This window comes from Mus caroli, chromosome 11 (genome assembly GCF_900094665.2).
Source record: "Mus caroli chromosome 11, CAROLI_EIJ_v1.1, whole genome shotgun sequence".
NCBI classification, from domain to species: Eukaryota; Metazoa; Chordata; class Mammalia; order Rodentia; family Muridae; genus Mus; species Mus caroli.
Window position 1 is genome coordinate 93,201,969 of NC_034580.1, and position 18,063 is coordinate 93,220,031.

Consider the following 18,063-nt stretch of genomic DNA (forward strand, 5'->3'; position numbering starts at 1 on the left):
ACACTTGTAGCTGTCTTCAGATACATCAGAAGAGGGCGTCAGATCTCATTACGGATGGTTGTGAGCCACCATGTGGTTGCTGGGATTTGAACTCAGGGCCTTTGGAAGAGCAGCCAGTGCTCTTAGCCTCTGAGCCATCTCTCCAGCCCCAAAAAACCAAATTCTGAGAGAGTAAATATGTCACTAGCTCAATAGATAGATTTTTCTGAATCCTATACCTGTCCTGTAGTTGCTGCTATATTGGCTGACACAAAAGTGCAGGGGAGATGACCTCCCAACACAGGCCCACCTATCCCAGCGAGCGCAGTGAGCTGCAATCCAAGGAGGACTAGCATAATAAGGGAGAGGAAGGCATTCCTGCTGGTGGCTCTGTACGCATGCGCGTGTGAGCATACACATACACCCATGCACACATGCACACACGCACACACAGCCTGGTAGGATCCTGAGATAGGATAAGATCCCAGCACTCTGGAGGCAGAGACATATAGATCTCTGAGTTCAAAGCCAAGGCCATCCTGGTCTACAGAGAAAATTCCAGGACAGCCAGGCCTACATAGAGAAACCTTGTCTCAAACAAGCAAGCAAACAAACAAATAAAAAATAATCCCGGGTCCAGACTCTATTAAAGAGCAAGCCTTGACTGTAACCACAGAACAAGGGCTTGAGCTACTTACTCTAGAGCCACCAGTGGTGACCTGGTGACATCTTCTCCTCCCACCCACCCTGGTTGTCCTGGAACTCACTCTGTAAACCAGGCTGGCTTTAAACTAACAGAGATCTGCCTGCCTCTCCTTCCTGAGTGCCAAGATTAAAGGCATTTGGCATCACACCCAGCCCCTTCCATGTTCCTTTGTGTTAGACAATATGGCAACAGCCACAGGACAGGTGTGTGTGTGTGTGTGTGTGTGTGTGTTGTGTGTTTAAACACTTTTTGCATTTATGTGTGTGTCCCAACTTGTAGCTTGTGGGGTCTGGGGATCGAGCTAATTTATATATTTATGTTTGTACTTATTTAGGTGGCTCAGTATTGGTGTGGTGATGATGATGGTGATGATGATGATGGTGATGATGATGATGGTGGTGGTGATGATGATGATGGTGATGATGATGGTGGTGGTGATTATGATGATGATGGTGATGATGATGGTGATGATGGTGGTGATGATGATGGTGGTGGTGGTGATGATGATGGTGGTGATGATGATGGTGGTGATGATGATGGTGGTGATGATGATGGTGGTGATGTGCATGCAGGCAGATGGTTTGCCTGCATGTTTGTGTACCATGTGTGCGTCTGGGGCCTGAGGAGGTCAGAAGAGGGAATCGGATCACTTGGAACTGGAGTTACAGATGGTTGTAAGCTGCCATATGGGTGGTAGGAATTGAACCCAGTTCCTTGGAAGAGCAGCCAGATACTCTTAACCATGGAGCCATTTTTCCAGCCCCTGGTTGCTGCTGTTTTAATTAATTATTAATTTTGGAGACAGTCTCACTAAGTTGTCCAAGCTTGCCTAGAACACAGTATGTTTCCTAGGCTGCCCTTGAGTTCTCAGTGCTCCCTGCCCCCTAACACCACATCCCCAGTTCCAGGATACGGGCATCCTCAGCTTAGGCAATTCTCTGAACCTTGTTTCCACATCTGCTCTGCTTGTTGCATGTCTACCCTTTTGATCTTTATAAATTCAGACTGCTTTTAATTTCTGCAAATCTTTTGGGGACTGCTGAACTGAAACTTGCTGGGCAGCAAGTAGGTGTCAGGCGTCCAGCCTCGTCCTCTGAGGGACCCTGAAGGATCCCTTACAGCTCAGGAGGTGGAGGCTTGGATAGGGAAAAGGTGAGACCAGGGTTACACAGAGCGGAGACTAGCCTCAGGCTCTGTAACCCTTTACCTAGTGAGCTAACCTCTCCACCTAGAGCCCCACTTGGTGATAACCTTTCCATTGTCCTAGATTCGTCTTTGAAATTTGAATTGTTTGGGGACAAATAGGGACAGGGTAGGGCCGAAATTCGACTCTCAGGTCTTTAAGCTTAACGTGTGTACCTTTGGGGCAGGGACTGGCTCAGATGTTTCCTACTTAGGAAGCTCAGCTGTTTGTGAGCTCAGACCTTTAAACCCCAAGGCTGACCTGGGGCTAAGGTAGTGAGGAGTGGCGTCACAGGGAAGCAGAACCTTATTAGGGCAGTGATCGGGATGGGAAGGTCTCCAGTAGCTCCGCGGCATCATTGGGGTTCGGCTCTGGGGTGACTGATGACTGATGAAGGACGGTCGGGGCTTACAGGCTTAGGAAAGGCAGCCGCCTCAGCTTGCGGGTGCTGCCTGCGGTAGAGTAAATTCCCAAACTTGCGATAGTCAGGGGTCCACCAATAAGAGGTGCCTGCTGCTCTTATTTTGCATGGCCACGCCCCTCATTTTCATGGCTCAGCCCTGTCAAGCAGAAGCGGTTTCTGCCTCCTGGGCTCTCACCTCATTTCAAGCCTGGTGCAGTTTGTCCCGTGGGGCGGGGTGGGTGTGGGTGTGGGGGGATGCGACCCGGCTGGCAGCCTGGCTGCACTATTCATAGCTCCGGGGCAGGCGTACTTCGCATATTTGTCGCTCTTCACGTCTGGCTGGACCATCCCGCTCTGCTTTCCTCTGTCCCCTCCTCCCTCCTGCTCTCCCATCTTATCCTTTCAGCTTATCTCAGCTGCCTTCTTGTAGTCTGTGCATGTTGAGGCCGGACAGCCGGTGTCTCTTTGGGCGGGTGGACCTAGAGGGAGAAATTGATAGCAAGGATGCATGAGATGAGGTGGCCAAGAGCCTAGGCTTGGCCTGCTGCCACAGGTGAAAGCCACAGGAAGATGCACCTGGCAGGAATATGACATTGTGGGACGTTGGGCTGACAGTGTGAGGATGGGGAGACTAGTCAGGAGTCATGGAAAGGAAACAGAGGACTGTGGGAAAATATAGATGAGTACTGTGTCTAGCATGTTTGAAAACAGATGAGGAGGGCTTGTAGCTAGAACACAGAGTGTGAGGAGAAGGAGTGGCCACAGAGTATGGAAGCAGATTCCTGTCTGTCTGTGTGTGCCCTGTCCCCTTCTATACTCTAATGCGTCCAGTTTTGGACGTGGTTCCCACCAAAAACGGATAAAAAACCTGAAGTATGGGTGTGGTAGCACAAGCCTGTATTCCCAGTACTTGAGGGCTGGAGACATGAGGATCAGAAGTTCAAAGACATCCTTGGCTAACCTGAGCCACATGGGACCCTGTTTCAAAACAAACAACAAAAAAGGAGTTGAAGTAGTCTCTGTTCCAGATAGGCCCCCAGAGAGGAGGGGTGGCCACCCCAGCAATGAAAGCATTGCTTCTTCCTCACCCCCAAATTCAGAAGCAGTGTGCTGATGCCCACCTGGGCCACATACTGTCCCTTCAAAGCAGACACAGTCCTGGCCTACCAGGCCAAAATAGCCTTATAAACATAAATGCCCTGAGAAGGTGTCCAGAGACCTGGAATTGGGCACAGGGGCAGGATGTGTGTGAAGTGACTTTAATTAATTAATTAATTAATTATTTTTAGTGAGTGGTGCACACCTTTAATCCCAGCATTCAAGGAGGCAGAGGCAGGCAGATCTCTGAGTTTGAGGCCAGCCAGCTCTGTAGAGGGCACACGAGATCAGTTCTCTTCTTCTGTCGTGTGAGTCCTGGGGGTCCTTAGTCCAGGTAGTAAGTGCTGAGCCGCCTGGAACTGGTGCGTTGGCAGATATTAGTGCTAGAAGCTCTGGGGTGGGTGGGAATGAATCAAAAGGGCTGGAGAAGCAGGGAGGGCTTGAAGGCAACAGAACATTCCAAAAACAGCGTGTGCTGTGGCCCAGAGGCTGGAAGGGAGCATGGTGCTCACGGGAACTGGAAGGAGGCCAGAGGATGGGGTGACTGGAGCACAGAGAAGGGGGTGCGGGTGTGTGTGGAGGCTGGGGGTGTGTCCTCCAGGGCCTGGTGGCCAAAATTTATCAGCCTAGACTGACTTCCCAGAGGGAAACCAAGCCACCCAGAGTGGGTGTAGATGGGAAGTGGGCTGGGCCCTTGGTCTTCGGGTGGCAGGGTCCACCCTGATGGTGGGCAGGAGGCTGGGTGGATGACCCCTCCCACCTGTCCGTTCCTAGAATGCCTTCCCAATAACTTTGCTCAGCAAAGAACACTTGGGTGAACTTGATTGGCAGCCTTCGTGCTACTTAGAATAGGATCAATGTGAATGCCAGGGGTAAATGTGTTCCTTCCTGAATGCTAAGATGAATGTAGAGCCTTCTGTCCCCCTCCCCTCAATGGCCCATGGACCAGTGCAGAATTCCCTATCCAGCTGTGGTTCTGTGGTTGGCTCAGGGAACAGGGTGGGGCCTCCCAGGTTCACAGGTGCTGTGTGTGCAGAGGGCCTACTGGCTACTACTTCTTCTTTATAAATTTATTTATTTATTTTTGGTTTTTCGAGACAGGGTTTCTCTGTATAGCCCTGGCTGTCCTAGAACTTGCTCTGTAGACCAGGCTGGCCTCGAACTCGGAAATCTGCCTGCCTCTGCCTCCCAAGTGCTGGGATTAAAGGCGTGAGCCACCACCCCTCGGCATAAATTTATTTTTATTTTATGTGCATTGGTGTTTTGCCTGAATGTATGTCTGTGTGAGGGTGGCTGATCCTCTGGTCCTCTAGATGAGGACTTTCTTCTTCTTCTTCTTCTTCTTCTTCTTCTTCTTCTTCTTCTTCTTCTTCTTCTTCTTCTTCTTCTTCTTCTTCTTCCTTCTTCTTCTTCTTTCTTCTTCTTCTTTCTTCTTCTTTCTTCTTCATTTATTTATTTTATATATGTGAGTACATTGTTGCTGTCTCCAGACACCAGAAGAGGGCATCAGATCCCATTACAGACGGTTGTGAGCCACCATGTGGTTGCTGGGAATTGAACTCAGGACCTTTGAAAGAGCAATCAGTGCTCTTAACCACTGAGCCATCTCTCCAGCCCCCCTACCCTCACTTCTTTCTTTCTCTCTGTCTCTGGTTTCTCTCTCTTTCTTCCTTTTTTCTTTCTTACTTTCTTCCCCCTCTTCTCTCTCCTCCTTTCTTCCTTCCTCCCCACCTCCTTTTTCTTTGTTTGAGACAGAGTTTCTCTATTTAGTCCTGGCTGTCCTGGAACTCACTCTGTAGACCAGGCTGGCCTTGAACTCAGGGATCTGCCTGCCTCTGCGTCCCAAGTGCTAGGATTAAAGATGTGAGCCACCACTTCCTGTCCTTGTCATCTATGTCTGTTGTGCCTATGATTCCATGTCTAAGGGCAGAGCTGGGCTGACTGAGGACAAGGGTCTGGACATAAGAGATGTCTCCCATTGCTTTCCAAGGGATGCCCTTCCAAATCCCTCAGAGGCAGGAGTGTAGTGGAGGGCATTTACCTTAGAAAGCTGCATATCTCCTCTTCTCCTCGGATTGTCTCTGCCACAGCACAGGCTAGACCAGGGAGAGGTTCTGCTCAGAGGCAGGGCTGGCCAGCATACAGGGGCATGGATAGGTAGCCTCAGCAGGGCTAAGGTGAGGGGGTGGGTGGTTTTAGAGGTGAGTCTGAGAGGCTTTTCTTGCAGAGAACCCCACGTGCCCTGGGGGAGATGTTAGGAATCTGCCCTCTGAGGAAATGTGGACTCAACTGGACTGGAGCTGAACTCTCCCTTGCCCCTCAAGGAAACCAGCGAGTGCACCTGTTGTCTCTGCCCAGGTGCCAGGTAGTAAGACAACAAGAAGAACTGGCACAGGGTTGGGGTGGGGGCGGCAAGAAGGGTTGAGCTTGCAGTCTGTCTCAAGTGAGCGGCTAGTGATGGGAGGGGTGTGATGATTCTGAAGAGGAGTAGCTGCAGGAAGCTCCTGGCTCAAGAATGACTGGCGTCTCCCAGTCTCTTCAGGAGAGGGAATTGAGCCTCCTTGGTACTGCTGGGTCAAAGGGAGGCTTCAAGGCTCAAGACACTGAAGACACTGATCCTCTTGCAGGAGACCTTTCTCCAGTAAGTGATTGGGAGGTGGGGTTATGTGTCATTCATTTGCAGCCGAGAGTCCCAGAGAATGTAAAGTGTGGGGGGTGGGGTGGGAGGGGGGGAACAGGTCCTAGGAATGACACCTTGTCCCTTTCATTTCCAAATGAGATGACCTGAAGTGGCATGTGTGAGCCAGCAGGGGGCGCTGCTGCCTGTGACACTGGCAAACTGCCCGGGACAGGCCTGAGTGGGCACACCCTTGTGCATGTGTTATGGGTGGTTGTAGGCTCACTGGAGTTTAACACGGACCATGAATGCTCTGTAAGATTAGATTTCAAACAGGAGTCCCACACTTAGTCAAAAATTCTTCAACAGTCCCACCTCCTCTACATGGGGCAAGGCTGGGAAGAGTGGACATTGGCTCAGTGTCCAAGGGATGGGATACCATCAGTACCAGGGACTTTCTATGTCTGCAGGGCCCCTGGCAGCCCAGGCACTCCCCTGTCTGGATCTTTCTAGGACCCTAAAGAGGATAATAGCAGCCCTGAGAAGATGCAGACTGGAGTCGGGGTCCTTTAGGACCAGGATTATCCAGGCCTTGAGGACACCCAGGATAGGAGCCTTCCAGGCTAGGTCTCTGCAGCATTCCAGGTTACCTGCTCCCAGACGTAAGAGGGTAATTCATACCAGGTGCTATTAACACCCCCCCTCCATGTTTTAATTCTGACTTTGGCAATGCTTTCAATTTTGATAAATTTATATAAAATGTATGAGCCATCTGGCATTCCCAGCACTTAGGAGCCAATGCAGGAGGACCCTCATAAGTTCTTTGCCAGCCTGGACTACAGTGAGGTCCAGGCCAGCCAGGCCTATACAAACTAACGTCTAAAACATTTTAAAAGAATTTTTAAAAATCGTGTCTAGGGCTGGAGAGATGGCTCAGTGGTTAAGAGCACTGACTGCTCTTCCAGAGGTCCTGAGTTCAATTCCCAGCAACCACATGGTGGCTCACAACGATCTGTAATGGGATCTGATGCCCTCTCTGGTGTCTGAAGACAGCTACAGTGTACTATACATAGAATAAATAAGTCATTAAAAAACATCCAGTCTGTGTTGGGGGTATGGACATGGACAGGTGAGTGCAGGGGCCCATGGAGGCTGGAGGTGTGAGTTCTGGCTGGAGCTGAGGTTGCCACAGGTGAGAGCCATGTGAGTGACATCGGTGCTGGGAACCAAGCCAAGCTTGGACTCTGGAAGAGCCCTGCGCTTTCTTAACTGCTAACCTATCTCTCTAGCCTTGCAGGAAGCCATTTCTGAGTGTACGCTTAGTTCTGTGATGTTAGTGGTTTCTGCATTGACCCGTCACCGCTATCTTGCTCAAACTGCATCTCTGTGTCATCAAAGCAGGAAGTGCCTAGTCAATCGTCTCCAGTCCCAGGCAGCCATCTTCCTTCCTTTCTTCCTCCCTCCCTTCCTTTCTTCTTTCTTTGTTTATTTCTTCCTTTCTTTTTAAAAAACTATTTAGATGCAGGGTTTCTCTGTGTAGCCCTGGCTGTCCTGGAACTGGCTTTGTAGACCAGGCTGGCTCAGAGAGATCTGCCTGCCTCTGCCTCCCGAGTGCTTGGATTAGGGGCGTGCGCCACCACTGCCTGGCCTGTCTGTTTTATTTTGTGACACTAAGTCTTGCTTTGCAGCCTTGATTGGCCTGGAATTCGCAGTGTACACCAAGCTGACTTTGAATTCAGAGATCTGCTTGCCTTTGCCCCTCAGGTGTCATATGCCACTATGCCTGACCTAGAACACTTTTGTGAATAATACTTACGTGTTTTCTGTGCTTTGGGGTTTGTGCTCAGAACTGGAATTGTTGAATCATATAGTAATTCTACATTGATATTTTGTTTTGTTTTGTTTTGTTTGTTTGTTTTTTGAGACAGAGTTTCTCTGCATAGCCGTGACTGTCCTGGAACTGACTCTGTAGAGCAGGCGGCTTTGAACTCAGAAATTCGCCTGCCTCTGCCTCCCAAGTGCTGGGATTAAAGGCGTGTGCCACCACTGCCCGGCTGATTTTTTTACTAATTATTTTATTCATTTACATTTTAAATGATATCCCCCTTCCCGGTTACCCCTTCACAAAGTCCCCATCCCCCCACAAGAATTTTTGATGCATTTATTTATGTATATGAGTACTGTATTTGCATGACAGAAGAAGACATCAGACAGAAGAGGGCATCAGATCCCATTTGGAATGGTTGTGAGCCACCATGTGGTTGCTGGGAATTGAACTCAGGACCTCTATATAAGCAGCTAGTGTCCCAACCTAGGCCTTGTTATTTTGATACATGGTCTCTCATTTTTCTGGAGCCCAACAAGTAGGCTAGGGTTGTCTGGTCAGTGAACCACAGCGAACCATTTGTTTTGCCTCCCCAGCACTGGGACAACACCGAGATTACACATACACACTGCCACACCTGGACTTTTTTTTTTTTTAACTTTTATTTATTTATTTTTATTAACTTGCTTAGGCTTGAACTTGAGTCCTTGTACTCCCAAGGCCCTTTACTGACTGAACTATCATTCCAGCCCAGCAGTTTCTGAAAGCCTGCTCTGGACAAGGGCACTCTAGGGCAAATCCACTTCTGAAAAGCAGTAGCCTTCATCCTTAGGAGCTGTCTGCCCAAAGGGAGAGGCTGCAGTTTCTTTCACCTGTCACTAGGGACAGAGAGATGCAGGCCAGGTATTCCAGAGACCCCAGCATGCCATGGGGCCACAAACCCTTACTCACAGGGAGCTGCCAGAAGAGAGGACACCCAGAATACCGAAGACAGCGCAGGGGTGTCTGGGTGGAGGGGATTGTGGTGGGCCCTGACCCACACTGGCTGTGGTTGCCTTGGCAATGGCCTGGGTGTTTACTTTGTGGCTGACTCCGAGCTCCCTCTCTTCAGTAAGTGCTCATTTCCCACAGAGAGCAAAGACTCTGGCTTCAGCCCCGCCCCCTCGGCGTCAGCGACCTCCTGCTGGGCTCTCGCGTGCCAGCCTGGCATACTCCTCCTCTACTGCCACACTTGGGGTCTCATGTTGTCCATTCCCAGAGGACCTAGAGGCCAGGTCTGTGGGCCTTCTTTCCCCTGTGAGGGAAGGGAGTGTGTCTCAGCCAATAAATGCCACGGGTCATCTGTGGGAGGAGCTACGGTGCCTCTGTAGGTCGACAGTGGGAGGGGCCATGGTGGCAAGTTCTGCATGTGCCATGTCACTGTGTCTTGTGCAAGCCTAGCTGAGTAGTTACGTGGCTGGATATTAAACAGCTTGCATTTTCAAGCTCCTACTGTGTGCCCTGGGTCGGTGCTGAGATTTTCATTTCTTGTTTTTGAAACGGTTATGCTATCCTCTAACTGTCCTCCTGCTTCCTCAGTTGAAAGTATAGACAGGTACTATCACACCCAGCTAAGGCTTTCTTTTGTTGATTTAATCCTTCCAACATCCTTTGGGTGAAAGTTTGGACCCACCTTCATTTTGTGTGCTGACTCCTGTCTGCGATTGTTCCTTCCCCTCCTGGACAGATGGCAGTTGGGTGCCAGGCATGGAAAATACTCCCCTGCCCCAGCCTCCCTCTTCCTTGGCTATAACCCAACTTTGAGAGGGGCAGGGATCACCGGTGTGTCACAGTGGTCTGAGAAGGAGAGCCCAGGTAGGGAAGACCTTTTGAGTCACCTGGTGCCAGCTGCCTGGAGCAGCCCAGGGTCCCCTGCTCCGCCACTGGTGTGATGCATGTCAGTGGAGGGGGTGGGAGCTTCAGCCTGCCTGGCCTGCTTGTCAACTCGGCCTGTTAGGGCATGTCAGAAGGGGCCTCTGCTCGATCGAAGCTGGGAACTGGGCTGTGAATGGGGCTAAAGGGTGGAGGAGGCCCAGGAGGCACTGCCCTGAAGGGAGGAGACTAGGCCAGGGGGCAGGCATTGTCTGTCACATGCTCCCATGGCTACCTTAGCCCTACCTCTGGATTTGTCGCTGTGTGTGAGGTTGTGGGTGGCTATGGGTCTATGTTTGATGGTGTGAGAGACCAGATGGATAATTCTGGGGGGTGGGGGTGGGGGTGGGGGCTCCTATTGGTCACCTGCGGTTTGGGACCTAAGGTCTCCGAGGAGGTGCTGAGCAAGCAGAGGAAGGAAGAGGGGGCGGGCCTGACCTTGAGCCCTGTGACTCTGGCTTCCTGAGCTCAGGCTCAGCAGTGTATCTATCAGCTTCCCTCCTTCTGTCCCTGACCCCTGCTCTGGGCAGCTCTCCTCCCTGCCCCGGGTTCCTGGTGACTCTGTAGGCTTCTTTTCCTCTGCTTTCAACCCTCGTCTCCTGGAGGGCTAGCCTGGGAGCCCATTACCCATTACTGCTCTTCTTTGAAGTCCAGGCCCCTGACAGCATGCCCCTTTGTGTGTGAGGACTACCTGACGGGTGTCAATGAGAGCAGCTGGCTGGGCCTGAGTCTGGAGCTGGGGGACGCTGGAGGCACTCCTGACACAAGGGCCCTGCTGGCAGGGACTATGTGTGCCTTAGATTTCCAAGGGGTCTCACCCTGGCCCATGGCACCACTCCACATGTGGTAGTTGAATGGATAACCCAGAAGGTAATGTCGAGGGATCTAGGGGGTGGGGTCAGGCCCTGGGATGCAGTCCTGGTATCACAGGGGTGAAGCCTTCTCTTTCTCCATCCTTGTCTTTAAGGGGGGGGTGGGGTAGGAGGGTGGAGGTAGACATGGTGGTGCACGCTTTTCTTTCCAGCACCCAGGGGGCAGAGGCAGGTGGATCTCTGTGAATCCAAGGCTAGCCTAGTCTACAGAAAGAGTTAGTTCCAAGCCCCGCTCCCTCACAAAGGAGAACAGGGGATGGAGAGATGGCTCAGAGTACACAGTGTCTAGCAAGAAGACTTGAGTTTTATTCCCAGAACCCATGTGGGTGGCTTACAATTGTCTATTACTTCAGCTCCATGGGAGCCGATGCCTTCTTCCATCTTCCTGTGGCGTCTGTACTCCTGTGCATGTGAACTCACACACATTAAAAATAATAAAAATAGATCCTTTTAAATCTGTGGGAGCCAGCTGAGCCGTGGTGGCACTCGCCTTTAATCCCAGCATGTGGGAGGCAGAAGCAAGTGGATTTCTGAGTTCAAGGCCAACCTAGTCTACAGAGTGAGTTCTAGGACAGCCAAGGCTACACAGAGAAACCCTGACTCGAGAAACAAACAACAAGAACAACAATAACAACAACAACAAAAGTGGGAGCCAGGTATGGTGGTACACATCTGTAACTCCAGACCTTTGAGAAGTGGAGGCAGGTATTCAAAATCATCCTTAGCCACACAGAGAATTTAAGGCCAGCTTTGAAACCATGTCTACAAACACATCCATCCATCCATCCATCCATCCATCCATCCATCCATCTATCCATACATACATACATCCATCCATCCATACATACATCCATACATCCATACATACATCCATACATCCATACATCCACCCATCCATCCATCCATACATACATACATACATACATACATACATACATCCACCCATCCATACATACATACATACATGTGTGCATACCAACTAAGAACCTTCTCTGGTTGTAAATGCCTGTAAATCTCAACATTCAGGAGGCTGAGGCAGAGGAGTTACTGTGAGTTCAAGGCCAGCCTAGGCTGTAAACAGAGTTCAATGCCACCAGGGCCACATAGTAAGATCCTGCCTCTGCCACCCCGCAGCACCCCCAAAAGGCCATCGTGAATATCCAGTGCTTAGGGAAGGGTCACAAGTAGCAGTCCCTTTTAGAATTCTGAGTGTTCTTTCTTGGGGGTGCAGTCCTGAGCTGTTGGGCAGGGACCCTCATAAGATAAGTGCCAGCTGTTCACTTAGGGAGCTGGGAGGGGCTGGCCAGCGGGTGATTCCGGCAGTGGGGGAGGAAGCAGCAGGCAGGGTGTGGGGGAGGACACTGTGCAGGAAGGCTTGGAATAGAAATCTCAGCAACGCCTGGTATTTCCCAGGCTTGCCCCTCCCCCTCGGGCTCTGGGGCCCACCCCACATTCCTTTCCCAGAGGAAATGGGAGGGAGCCAGCTCCCCAGACCTAGAAGATCATTTCAAGCTGTGGCCCTGGTTTTGAGGCCCTACTGTGTACAGTGCACAGGCCCTCCCCCACTTGTCTTCCCTCTCTCTGAGTTTCTGCTGAGGCAGCCTTCTTTGACTCTGCCAGGTTAAAAGACAGAAAGTGAACGTTGGAGATTCTGGTCTCCAAGGTCTCTGTAGGCCTGGACACAATGCCACGTGCCTCTGCCCTCCCTTACAGCACCCAGACCCTTCCAAGTCTCAATCAGACAGATATCATGGGTCAGCCAGGAAAGACCTAAATATAAGACCTGGGCTTGTAGTGAGATAAAAAGGCACTTGAGGCCGGGGTAGATGGCTCAGCAGGGAAAGATGCTAGCTATACAAGTCTGATATCTGGGTTCAACCCTCAGAGCCTATGTAGAAGTCACAAGGCAGAATGGAGGTTTTCCTCTGACCTTGTAGGGAAGTGGCATGTGTTGCTTCATGCACATATACACATAAATACTTAAGAAGAAGACGAAGATGAAGAAGATGAAGACGAAGTAGCAGCAGTCGCCACCTGACATAGTAGCAGAGGCAGGCAGATCTCTGAGTTTCAGGGCTATCTTGGTCTATGCCTCAAGTTCTAGGACAGCCACATAAGGTGGCAGTTGGGCATCTGGAAGGCCTTAGTGAGGAGGCCTGATGAGGGGGTCAGGGGCATCCCTGTGCCTCTGCATTCTACTTTGGGCCCAGAGTCCACATGGCTGAGGACATCTTAGTGGGATGGTCACCTGGTCTCTGAACTGGCCTTTGGGAGGAACTGACACGGAGGGACAGAGCAGGAGGTGGTCAGATCCAGAGGTTTGGTTTTCTGGTTTTCCAGAGTCTGGGAGAAATGTAGACTGGGTTTCACTGTCCCTGGCTGCCCCTCTGTCCCTGACGGGTCCTTTCCTGCTCTCCCTAGTCCTGACTCAGCTCGTGGCAGTCTCAGCTCTTCCCGTCGGCTTCCGCAGGGTGGAGGTGGGGGTCCAGCTCCTGCATGGGCCCCACAAGCAGCAAACAGGAAACAGGAGAACAAAACCGCTCCCTGCCTGACTCGGTCCCCACCACCCAGGGCCGCACCCCCACCCTTCCTCCTCTGTTCTTCCTTCCCTCCATCCTGCTCACCCACTCCCTAGAGTTATGTTCCTTTTTGGATCTCTGTACCTCTCACACAGGTCACCTTCCTGGGAAGTGAGGACAGGGGCTTTGCCAGTGTTCCCAAACAGCCCAGCCCTATGGCTCTTCCTCTTAGATGGGCTCTAGGCTTGTGTCCCCTTCTGCTGAGTATTTTCTTCTCAGTTAGTAATAACTGTTCTAAATGCTTCTATGAACTTGGGGTATGACAGTGGAGAACACACAGCCCAGGGCTACTGCTAGCCCTGCCTCTGCTTGGAGAAAGATGGGGCCTGGAAAGCCAGAAAAGGGGAGTGGGCAATGTCTGAAGTCAGCCAGTGCCCATTTTATTCCCATTATGAAGGTGTGGAGGGAGTGGTCAGCATGGAGCCTCCTCTTGCTTGGTGATGCCAGGGTTCCTGGAAGGGTCCTGGGGAAGAGGAATGAACATCTTTTGGGAGGCTGGAGTAGGGTCTCCCTGCCGCCTGAGAGTGCATCTTATACTCTGGCACACTTCATGAGCTCTAGGTGGGCAGTGTGTGTCACCTGAACAGCAGAGAGTCCTGAAGCAATCAGGTGCTGCTCAGTGTGTGTCTGTCACCATCCTGCTTATATGTGGTCAAGTGGGTATCTCCGGGTGGGGTGGGGTGGGGTGGGGTGGGGGGTCTGTAAGGCCTGGCATACTTTAAATGGCTGTGCCCCATGGGTTAGGGAATGTTTAAATAGGACAATGTCCATAGAGGTGAGCAATGATATCCACACTGAGGGGCTGCGAGGGGTCTGTGGGGGGACAGGTGATGGGATGCTGGCCATGGATTGTGAGGCACACAGCTAGAACATGTTTCTTCAGGAGTGTCGATGGGTCCCATAGTGTGATCGCTCAGCAGTGTGAGTCCCTGTGTTTGTATGGTGTCGTCGGTGTGTGCTGTGCTTGAGCAGAGACCGCTCAAAGCCTCTGGCGTGGGGCAGAGGGTGGGCTGGCGCGGTGCCGGGGCCGCCCCGGAGGGGGAGGTGTCTGTCCAAGCGACTTGTTGGCTTGTCCCTGCCCCGCTCCCGCGGTTGCCTTCACCCGGGCGGCGCGGGAGGCGCGGCCCCGCTCCAGCCGTCCTGCCGCCGTCCGCGCGGGCTGGCCGCCCCCTCGGGGCCTCTGGGCCGCGGGCCCGAGGCTCTGGGGGGCGGGCTGGGACCCCTGGGCTCCGCCTGCCGCGTGGGTGTCCGAGGACGTCTCCTGCTGGGCGCCGAGCCGCGGAGTCCCGCACCACACGTCCCGCTCCGGAAGCCAGGCCCGGTGCGCGCTGGGGCCGCGACGGTGGCCGCTCTCGGGGGTCCCCGCAGGCTGCTCTGGTGGGCAGTGCCGTGTGGCGCGTGGAGCGCGCGGGCGTCGGGGGCTGGTGCTGGGAACGCGCCGTCGGTGTGGACTGCAGCGCCCCGGAGCCGCGCTGTCTCTGGCTGCCCTGTCTGAGCCACAGCGACCGCTGCGCGCCGGGTCTGCGCCCGGCCAGGGTGAGCAATAGCTTTGGAGCCGGGCGGGAGCTGGACTTCAAGGGGCTGTGGGCGATCGGGTTACCCACTCTCGAGTTGACCGTGTCTGGCATTCCCAGACGGACATCCTTGCAGTTGGGGAGTGTGTGAGGAGGTTGAGAATCAGGGTGAGGTTGTCAGCGTTTGTGTGGCAGCATTCCCAGGGATGCTAGATGTAACTTCGAGTCTGAGTAGTGGCACCCGTGGGCTCAGGCCTCTTGGTTTACAGGCAGTGGAAGGATGGAATTGGGGCTGGTGACTGGAGGAGTCGCTATCATAATATTAGGAATCCTGGAGCAAGGGGGCTGGCAGAGACACACTGAGAGCTAAGCATAGGAGCACTAACCCAAGCGGTAGGTTCTACTCTGGTCCCCTGTCTTCTTTCCTGTCAGCAGGGATGTGGGCAGAGAGGCACATAAGGGTTTCCTAGTGGACAGAGGAAGTTGAGGTGACAGAATGACCCTCAACAGACAGGCGGTGATACCCGGGCAGTGGCAGGACTGGAGGCAGTGTTTCTGATGTTAGGGATGTGCCGAGCTGGTAGGCGTGAGTCACAGTGGGCACCATGCCCAGCCTCAATACTGTGTTTTCTGCAATGACCTCTTTCTGCTGGGGTGGGTTTGGGATGGGGGCGGCGTGGAATCAGTACTGATGTGGCCAGTCCATCGAGGGCCAACCTCTGCCTGTTGTGTTTCCCCCGGGCTGTTCGTTGGCCCTTCTTTAACAACAGTTGGTGTTTCTGGATGTCTCTTTGTTTTTAAACACCAGGATGAGCACGTTTGCAAAGAGATTTCAGCCAAGAGGGTTTAATCAACAATGCCCGCCGTCCCACTCTGTACCCTGGCTGTGTGCCTATGTCAGAGGCAGAGTTGGGGGAGCTGAGCTGTACTTCTTGGTCTTCCAAGTTCTCGGTGCTGGATCTCTCTGTTTCTATACCTCCTACCTCTCTCCACCGGAAGAGGAGAGCTAGACTCAGTGTTGTCCCGGGTCAGATGGGAGGAGCCGAAACTTGCATATAGGGTAACTTGAAGAATTGAGGCTAGGTCTGAAAGAACGTCCCACAGGGAGGCAGCCAGCTCTGACTGGGTCTGTGGAGTCTTCTCTTCTGACAGACTGTAGCAGGGGGTGGGTTACTGCTGTTCTCTAGAGACTAATTGGAAGGGCTGGGAGACCTGTGCTGGAAGGAAAGGAGCAGAGGAAATGGAGAGGCAGAGATAAGTAAGAAAGGGGGAGTTGCAGTGCTCAGATGAGAAGAGACCGTGGGAGGAAGGCATAGCCACTGTCCTGGATTACCAGCAGGTCCCCTCAGGGAGTGGCACCCCCAGGCAGCTGGCAGCTCTCGGCAGGATGTGAGTGTAGGGAGAGGGGAGGGGAACATGTGGGGACCTGTCCCAGCCGCTTCTCATCACTGGGGCAGCTGGTGGCTTAAACCTTAATCCAGGACACCAGCAAAACAATGGGCCCTGCAAACCCCATCAGCTCTGAGCCTGGGTGGGAGTGGGAAGGAGGGCAGCCCATGAAAGATGGAGAGCAGGGCTTTCTGTGAGAGAGGCACTGGGGACCCTGGAGAACATCTTCCTAGCAGCAGAAACAGGGAACTGGGGAGGGAGGGGCGTGTTCAAATCTCAGGGAATGTCCAGTGAGTGTTCTTGGGGATCCTTAGACCCCATGAATGTGGAGCTCATGGGAGAGGCCAGGGTGTAGCCACAAGGGAATGGAGCTGAGAGGACACCACTGGGTCCCTGCCCCTGTCCCTGCCAAGGACTGGGACCAGGAGTTGTCTAGGTATCGCTTGGGCCCTCACAACCTCGCCCTTATATGCTTTCAGCCTATGTGGACTATCTCCTTTTCTGGAGCCTCATCCAGATATTTTGTGTCCTCCATCTGTTTCTGTTCTCTGAAACTACAGTCAGCACACCTATTGTTTCTGTCTCATTTTTCTTTTATTTATTGAGATTCCAGGATCTGTGTTCTCCCCTGAGCCTACAGGATGATGACAAAGCAAAGCCTCCTGGCAGTGCCCCCTCGCATGCTGTGCCCCCTTGCACGCTGTGCCCCTCGCATGCTGTGCCCCCTCGCATGCTGTGCCCCCTCACATGCTGTGCCCCCTCGCATGCTGTGCCCCCTCACATGCTCTCCCTCCCTTGAGTAGGTGAGCCTCTCAGATGGGCCTCTCAGCATCCCTGTGCCTTCAGGTGTTTGTGAGCTTTCTTCAGTGAGCAGGAGGGCAGCTTTCCCGTACAGAGGGGAGCTCCTTACAGCCCGGGTCTGATGGCCTTTTGACTGTTCATACCAGCCCCTGGGCCTCTCATCTCTTCTTCAGTTTCCTGCCAAGGCCAAGGAGGAGCAAGGGGTAGAGGCTTGTTGAAGGAGTTGGTGGGAGGCTTTTGGCTTCTTGAGGGCTTTGGGTCAGAGGCAAGTGCTAGCCCAAGCAGCCCTTAAGGCTTTGTGGCAAACTTCTTGCTTTTCCCACGGCCTGTCCCCTGGGCACTCATCTTTTCTGTCAGCCTCTCTGCATGCAAGTTATCTCATACTTGTAACTAGCTGTTTATCTCGGCGCCCAAAGACACTCACACAGTCTTCTCTGTCATCTCTTGCCTCCTGCCCCAGATAATGGTCCTCCATGGCCCCTTCACCTCTTCTTTGGACAGCCTGCCATGTCATCTAGGGGAATCCCAAGCATCCTAGCCGGGTTGGACAGAAGACAGTATCTCTCATCTGCCTTTCCAGTGAACCAGCCTGGCCTTTGGGCTAAGCTGTGCAACCTCAGCAAGTTCCTTTAGTGCCCTGGTGTCCGTTTGGGGCTCTTGATCCCATGCTCCTGGAGGGTACATTTGTGTGCCCGTGCAGAGATGCACCTCTGTGCTGTGTGCATGTGTGTATGCAAGGCTGGTTATGTGCACCCGTGTCTGTGCCAGTGTGCCTGCACAGTGTATACATGTGGTTCTGTGAGTCTGCCTGTGCGCGCATTTGTTTTTTATTTTTATTATTAATTGGTTGATTGATTGATTGATTGATTGATTTTTTTGGCACAGGGTTTCTCTGGCTGTCCTGGAATTCATTCTATAAACCAGGCTGGCCTTGGACTCAGAAATCTGCCTGCCTCTGCCTCCCTCGTGCTGAGATTAAGCCACCACCACCTGGCTTATATGTGTACATTTATATGTGTGCCTGTGTTTGTGGTATGTTCTGTGTGCATAAGTTGTGAGTGTCTTCGTGTATGTCAGTGTGTGTGTGGGGATGTGTAGGAGTTGTAAGTACAACTTCCTATGCAGAAAAGCTGTGTGTGCAGGGTCTGGTGCATACATAGGAAATGCTTACTGGCTCAGTTTCCAA

At 52.5% G+C, this 18,063-nt stretch overlaps 1 protein-coding gene across 3 annotated transcripts in view; it reads left to right on the plus strand.

Moving 5' to 3' along the window:
* Positions 1 to 18,063, plus strand: part of Arhgap23 (Rho GTPase activating protein 23) — an 87,956-nt gene that overhangs the window by 10,432 nt on the left and 59,461 nt on the right. The window contains exon 1 of one of the 3 annotated variants that reach the window (XM_029483624.1): positions 14,315 to 14,709. The exons of the other annotated variants lie outside the window; for them this stretch is intronic. The gene's annotated coding sequence lies outside the window, so the exon portion shown is untranslated. Of the gene's footprint in view, positions 1 to 14,314; positions 14,710 to 18,063 lie in introns of those variants that run through there. 3 annotated transcript variants of the gene reach the window in all.